This window comes from Engystomops pustulosus, chromosome 1, assembly GCF_040894005.1.
Source record: "Engystomops pustulosus chromosome 1, aEngPut4.maternal, whole genome shotgun sequence".
NCBI lineage: Eukaryota > Metazoa > Chordata > Amphibia > Anura > Leptodactylidae > Engystomops > Engystomops pustulosus.
This window is the reverse complement of record NC_092411.1, coordinates 96,290,788-96,298,859: the sequence shown is the minus strand read 5'-3', so window position 1 is coordinate 96,298,859 and position 8,072 is coordinate 96,290,788.

The following is an 8,072-nucleotide window of genomic DNA, read 5'->3' as shown; positions in this document are numbered from 1 at the left end:
GCTCCTAAATATTATATACCCCTCACAGCACAACTGACCGCAATCTCCCCACATATAAAATATCCCTTCATATATATATATATATATACATATATATATATATTTCTACTGGAATTATAGCGTGTACAGCACCAATCAATATACAACACCCCCAATTTATTAATACAGACACCCTAACATTTGGTTTAAATGATGCAAAGTAATCTATGGTATGGTATCCTATAACTAATATATCCCACCCTGTTATTATGTTACATGATTTTACACACAGTGCTCCCCTGACCAATGTGAATATATAGCACCCCCTAATATACAGCCCCCCAGCTTAGTAATATACTGTATCCCATATACAGCCCCCCAGCTGAAATCTGGCCCCATATAATATATACTGCACGCCCCCCAGTACAAAACAATTCTGGCCCCATAAAATATATACAGTACCCCCCCCCCCAGTATAAAACAATTCTGGCCCCATAACATATATACAGTACCCCCCAGTATAAAACAATTCTGGCCCCATAAAATATATACAGTACCCCCCCTCCCACGATAATGACACCTCCCCACTCCCCCTTATTAGCCACATTTAATTAATAAAAGTACATGAAAAATAATACAAAATCATACTCACCTGCAGGCAGCTGCTCCCTCGGCGCGGCTCCGGTCTTCACAGGACAGCCGCGGCTCCGCACAGCGACACAGGCGGCGTTACGTCATGACGCCTGTGTCGCTGATTGGAACGGAGCGACGCAGCTGCCAGAAAGGCGCTGCATCGCTCCGCATATAAATCGCGCCTGTGTCTTAAAGTGACAGGCGCGATTTATTTAGCAGGTGGGCGATTCGGGCGTTAATGGCGCCCGAATCGCCCACTTTAGAGTGGTGAATTTCACCGCCCTTTACAGGGATCCGCATTCTGCCGCCTGAAGCGAGATTTTCATCTCGCCTCATGGCAGATGCGGCCCTGAGCAGCACCCTGCGTGTAGGGGTTAATAACTGTGTTTTGGAAAGTGTGGGGTGAAAATTTTGGTTCAAAACCTAATCCATGACATTCCCTGAGTCAGAGAGTGGCTGTGCAAAATTTGGTAACTGTCAATGAAATGGTGAAGATTCCTATAGCTGACTTACACACACACCTATACACTCAGCTTTATATATTAGATGTTTGAACCCTAAAATGTGGCAAATGCACTGTATTTATTTGTTTGTGAGACAGAAGGCTATTATATAGATTTTTCTTGGTAGTTTTACAACTAAAATAAATTCATTAACCCCTTAACGCTCTGCGCCGTAGCGGATGTATGAAGAGGGCTCACGGGCTGAGTCCTCTTCATACAGAGGTGGGGGTTGTTGCATATTGCCGCCGGCGACTTTGGCGTTTAAAAGACGGCGGCGCGTGGGCGCTGCCATCTTTATTACGATCGCCGCGTCCCCGAACGTCATCGGGGGGCGCCGATCGGTTGCCATGGTAGCCTCGGGTCTTCGTTTGACAGTGGCTCATTGTAATGAATGTGCTTCAAAAATACAGAAGTATTGCAGTATATGGTAGGAGCGATCTGACTATCTAGGGTTAATGCACCCTAGATGGTCTAAAAAATAGTGAAAAAAAAAATAAAAAAAAAGTTTAAAAAATAAAAAAAATGAATAAAATATTAAAAGTTCAAATCACCCCCCTTTCCCTAGAACGGATATAAAACATAATAAACAGTAAAAATCACAAACATATTAGGTATCGCCGCGTCCCAAAATGCCCGATCTATCAAAATATAAAAACGGTTACGGGCGGCGGCGACCTCTGAGGCGGGAAATGGCGCCAAAATGTCCGAAATGCGACTTTTACACCTTTTTACATAACATAAAAAATGAAATAAAAAATGATCAAAATATCGCACAGACCTCAAAATGATAGCAATGAAAACGTCGCCTCATTTTGGAAAAAATGACCCCTCACACATCTCCGTGCACCAAAGTATGAAAAAGTTATAGCGTCAGAAGATGGCAAAAAATTTTTTTTTCTTTTTTGTACATATTTGTTTAATTTTTGAAAATGTATTAAAACACAATAAAACCTATATAAATTTGGTATCACGGTGATCTCACCGAACCAAAGAATAAAGTAGGAGTGTTATTTGGGGCGAAGAGTGAAAGTCGAAAAAACTGAGCCCACAAGAACGTCACATGCGTTTTTTTTTTTCAATTTTTCCACATTTGGAATTTTTTTTCAGCTTCGCAGTACATGTTAAAATAAATAACATTACGGGAAATTAAAATTTGTTACGCACAAAATAAGCCCTCACACAGGTCTGTACACGTAAAAATGAAAAAGTTATGGATTTTTGAAGTTGGAGAGCGAGAAATGAGCCGAAAAACGCTGCGTCCTTAAGGGGTTAATTGATGCTTAAACTTCTGTTAGTGGAGATGAAAATGTCTCAACCACTGCTACACACAAATAAGATATCACCTTTCCAGTGATAAGGAGAGAAATGCATTTGTCCACAGAGTATAATGTAAAGTGCTCATAGAAAGTATTAGTTGGTTTGTGTTTCATTGTATGAAGCATTGCATGGATGTAATGGGAATTAACCGAAATATTGTTAATACGGTTCTCTTGGGTTTTTTTTCCACATTTGTGATTATTTTTTTAATGGACAGTTTTTGTATGTACAGAAGACAGATGTTACTTATGAAATGCAGTATACTAGAGATTGAAAAACATCAATAAAGTAATGTGGGGATAATAAATTCAGATGCAAATGTAAAATCACATATTTGTATAGACTTATAAAAAGAAATCGGAGAACAAACTGTAGTCAAGATGGTAACGCAGTACAAAATCAGAAAGAGCAGGAGTTTCTTTTGCAACTAGAGTTCAGATCATAGAAATCCACACACAGATAGATAAACCATTAAGCTGACCAATGTGTGCAGTTATACAGGACACAGACAAAGGTGTTTGGTGTTTGCATCCTGTGTATTATCCAGGGTTGGGCTCTTTCATGAATAACCCATCACTTAGATGAAAAAGGATAGAGGAATCGTGCAGCTCTTCTATGCACTCTTCTATGTCACATGGCAGAACAGCTTTAGTGCTGACACTGATACCAATCCCAGGAACAGGAGACTCTAATCCAGACCTGCGGCTTTCACAGTTTGGACACAGCTCCACCTCAATTATCCCAGCCTGCATCTACTATCAGGCTGGTGCCTTATTCTGCGGACCACTCTCCCCGACCACTTTAGTACCAGAATCAGAATCTGCTGTTTGACCGTTTTAGCCTGTTGCCTGCGACTTGTTGTTCAATAAAGAAAGATTTGCACAACGCTGCCTCCATCTGATCCCTGAATACAGCTGTCTACAACCACGGCCTTCCCCATCCATTACCCAGGGACCTATCTTACAGACACTCAGGGGTTGCCCTAGGGAGAAACAAGTTATTCAGCCTCTTCCTCCATATTTCTTGAACACACCACCTGCTGGAGACCTGCCAGGCTCCCCATACCAAGCACCGTGACATCAGCGTGCCCTAGGCCGCACTAGCCAGCCACATGACCATACTTACTACAGGCAAGTTTCTGGGACGGCCATGGGGGCCAGATGTGCACCTTCATATTCCAACATCTTTTTGGGATGGTGGGAGAGGGTGCATGTCTACCTCTTCCCCTTTTTAAAGAGTATGTGAGGGGTTGGTTCCGTTTCATTGATGATATTTTGGACAGGCCCCTCCTTACTATGCCAGCGTTTCATTCAGGAACTCAATGACAACTCATGGAACATCAGTGGAATTCTTGGATTTGCTAATTTTATCAATAACAACCAATTGATAACGTCACTATTCGTAAAAAAACAGCCTACTTCACTTCAACAGCTTTCATCCTTCACATACCCGACAGGGTATTCCCATGGGGCAATTTTTGCGACTGAAACGGAACTGTTCAAAGGATTCTGATTTTAAGAAACATGCTGGTGACCTCACACAGAGATTCAAGAATAGGGGCTACCCTAAGAAGACTATTTTACAGGCTTTCTTGAGAGCTTGTGACGCAAATCGTAAAGAGCTTCTAAAACCAAAAGTCAAGCTCAGTTCTGAATACCCCAGGCTGGTTAACACTTACACCAATCAGTGGCTTGAGATCAGTTCTTTGTTACAGTCGAACTGGAACATGCTATAAAGTGATTAACGACTTAGATCCTTTGTACCCAAAAATCCTCCTTTAACAGCCCGATGGGCAAAGAACTTGAAGGATGAACTCACACATAGCCATTTTACACGAGCAACACGTCGTACTGGTACTGGGGAAAGGTTGAGGGGATCCTTTCCTTGTGGGTCCTGCAACCCAGAAAGGAATGTATTAACCCATTAAACCAGGAATGCATCAGGTTGAGGAATTTCATATATTGTCGGACACGTAATGTCATTATGCACTCAACAAAATCTATGTTGGACAGTAGTCTCAGGGATTGCGAAGAAGGATTCAACAACACCTTTCAACAATCGCGAATATGACATCTCAATTTTTACAGGATAAGCCCTTGTCTACAGTGGCGGACCACTTTAGTAGGTTTCATCAAGGTAAGTTCCTTGGGCTTACGGGTACTTGGTTTGGATCGGCTTTGTCCTAATTCTCGGGGAGGTGACATTACACCAGGACTATAACGCCTGGACAGTCGCTGGATTTTCAGGCTGGGCAGCCAATCACCTGGGGGCTTGAATGAGAATCTTGTTTTCACTGTTTTTTATAAACCCTTTTGATCCTTTGTTATTTTTGACTATTGGTTATATACACATGATTATTATTGTTCATTTATTGTTTTATTATGCATCCCTTTCTCTACTGCTGCTTTGATTTGCAGGTTGCCTCATCCTCACATATAACGGCACTTTTCACTCGGCACATTGGAGGAGCAATTCTTCTTTTTTTGAGGTAAGTCTACACTTTTCACTTTTTCTTTGGTACCCTCATTATCCCTCATGGTTTGGGATTCTTCTGTGTTATTCACTTAGTCCCCTTATCTTTTACACTTTATATAATCATTTTTCACTATGGACATATTGTTCTACTCCCTTTTGTGTATGTGGGTTACACTCACCTTATTTCTCATTTCACATTGTTTTGTATATACCTTGGGTTGGTGTAGCCTGCCATATTCACCTTTTCGGAGCAGCCTTTTGTTTATGGAGAGAATGTTGAATCATTTTTTCACTCTTGTACCCTTACTGTACCTTAGGTTTAATTTGATATGTTACCTTCAAGTACACATCCGGTTTGTAATGAGAACCCGCTCTCCCCTTTGGACGATTATTGCAACAACTTACTCTGGCGATAGTATTTGGTGAAATCTCCTCTGGACAACTATTGAATCAGCTTACCGCGGTGACGATACCTGCCGAGCTCCCTTATGGTCGATCACTAAACCTGGCAAACTCTTCATGGATTTATGTTTCATTCCATCATGAGACCTAGTGATTTTATGTCCACCTATTAAGGTGCGACATATTGATACTTGAAGTTGCATTTCAGTCACTCTTATTTAGATGATCACCTATGACTTATTGGCCCTTGGACTTTCTGGACTTGTGTTTTACCATCTACTGTTTGACCATCCGTTACCATTACTGCTCTGGGACTATAACCCTATATTGTTTAGGGTTAAATACAATTATCCTAGGCAGTAGATATAGTCCACCCTCTCATCTGTATCTAGTGTACATATCATTTGTATACTGAACTGGCTTTTGATTGTTTATTTGTTGTCAGGGTTTTTTATTTTTTATTTATGTTTATTTACTTTGGTTTTTGGGCTCCCCCCCCCCCCGCCCTCCTCAGTCCCTTCATTTTTTGGTTGTACCTGCAGGTATATATTTACACCTTTCATATAGTGTGCCGCGCCTGTATTAATATTGTCATGCTGCGCCTGTTAGTGCCCTATATATATATTAGACTACTATGTAGCACTTTTAAATTTTATACTAGACACTTTTGTGCAAAAGGGATCTATAGTCCATTTTGGACACTCAGTCTAGCTATCTTAACATATATTTTTGTTTACACTTTAGTTATTTTCTTGTAGTGTAGTTGAAAACAACAAAAGTGACAGGCACTACCAATGTGAAACATCAACAAGGAAACAGATGGATGCGTACAACAGACAATACAACACAAAATTTATTATGAAACCAAAAAGCAAAATGACAAAGAGAAGACACATATGAAATAAAAACACTAAAATGGTGCACCAATTGGGTACACCTGTTCCCTGTACTCCCTAGCTCAATCAGTCAACAATTGCAAATGACCGTAAATGCAAGGCAAGGTGCAAAAAGCAAAGTAAACAATTGTAAAGTTGATGTAAACATGTAAATAGGTATTTACCACTAATGCACTCTATCTGTCCTGCTAATACAATACCAGACAAGGTTATCCCCATAGCACCGAATAAGAAAGGTGTAGAGCATAGACAGAGAGCAGGGGAGGTGGAGGACCCCACGCGTATCGTCACCTTGAGGTGACAGCCTGCGCTTTATTGCCATCGACCAGAGTTGCAATAAGGGCAATCGGCGATTACAGTCAGCGGTACTTGCTCTTATTCCAGAGCATAAAAAAAAATAGTCAACACCCATAACGAACATGTGACTGACATAATAAATGGATATAAACATGCATCCTTGGCGAATAAAACTTAAAAATAGAAACATATGTTGCACTATATATATAGACCATCAAACCAATTAAAAGAAAGAACACAGTCATGGCCAAAAGTTTTGAGAATGATACAAATGTTAATTTTTACAAAGTCTGCTGCATCAGGTTTTATAATGGCAATTTGCATATACTACAGAATGTTATAAAGAGTGATCAACTTAACAGCAATTAATTGCAAAGTCAATGTTTGCCTAGAAAATGAACTTTTTCCCCCAAAACACATTTCAACTTCATTGCAGGCCTGCCTTAAAACGGAACAGCTAACATCGTTTCAGTGATTGCTCCAGTAACACAGGTGTGGGTGTTGATGAGGACAGGGCTGGAGATCAATCCACTGGACACTTTAAAAGGAGGCTGGTGCTTGGCATCATTGTTTCTCTTCTGTTAACCATGGTTATCTCTAAAGAAACACCTGCAGTCATCATTGCACTGCACAAAACTGGCCTAACAGGGAAGAGTATTGCAGCTAGAAAGATTGCACCTCAGTAAACAATCTATTGCATCATCAAGGAATTCAAGGAGAGAGGTTCCATTGTTGCCATAAAGGCTCCAGGGCGCCCAAGAAAGACCAGCAAATGCCAGGACCGTCTCTTAAAAGTGTTTAATCTTCAGGATAGGGCTACCAGCAGTGCAGAGCTTGCTCAGGAATGGCAGCAGGCAGGTGTGAGTGCATCTCCACACACTGTGAGGCAGAGACTCTTGGAGCAAGGCCTGGTGTCAAGGAGGGCAGCAAAGAAGCCACTTCTCTCCAGAAAAAACATCAGGGACAGACTGATGTTCTGCAAAAGGTACAGGGAGTGGACTGCTGAGGACTGGGGTAATGTCATTTTCTCTGATGAATCCCATTTCCGATTGTTTGGAACATCTGGAAAACATCTTGTTCGGAGAAGACAAGGTGAGCGATACCACCAGGTCCTGAAGAAGAAGGGTCAACACTACAAATATTGACTTGCTGCATTAACTCCTTCTAACTGTCAATAAAAGCTTTTGTTACTCATAATATGATTGCACTTGTATTTCTGTATGTGATAAAAACATCTGACAAACACACATAAAAACAAGAGGGCAACAGATCATGTGAAAATATAATATTTGTGTCATTCTCAAAACTTATGGCCATGGCACACTTCAACTGTAATACATCTACTACACTATAACTGTAATACACCCACTACACTACCATTGTAAAATGTAACAGGTTAGCCGCTTGTGCTTTCTTTATGTGTGGCACTTACCTAAAGACAACTTTTTATTTCATTCAGGGTCACCTGATGCCTTGTATCAGATTTGTCCATATACTGGATATGTGCAGATACTTCACTATCTCCTCTGGTAAATACAATGACATGTGTATGAAGGATCTGCAGGTCTGT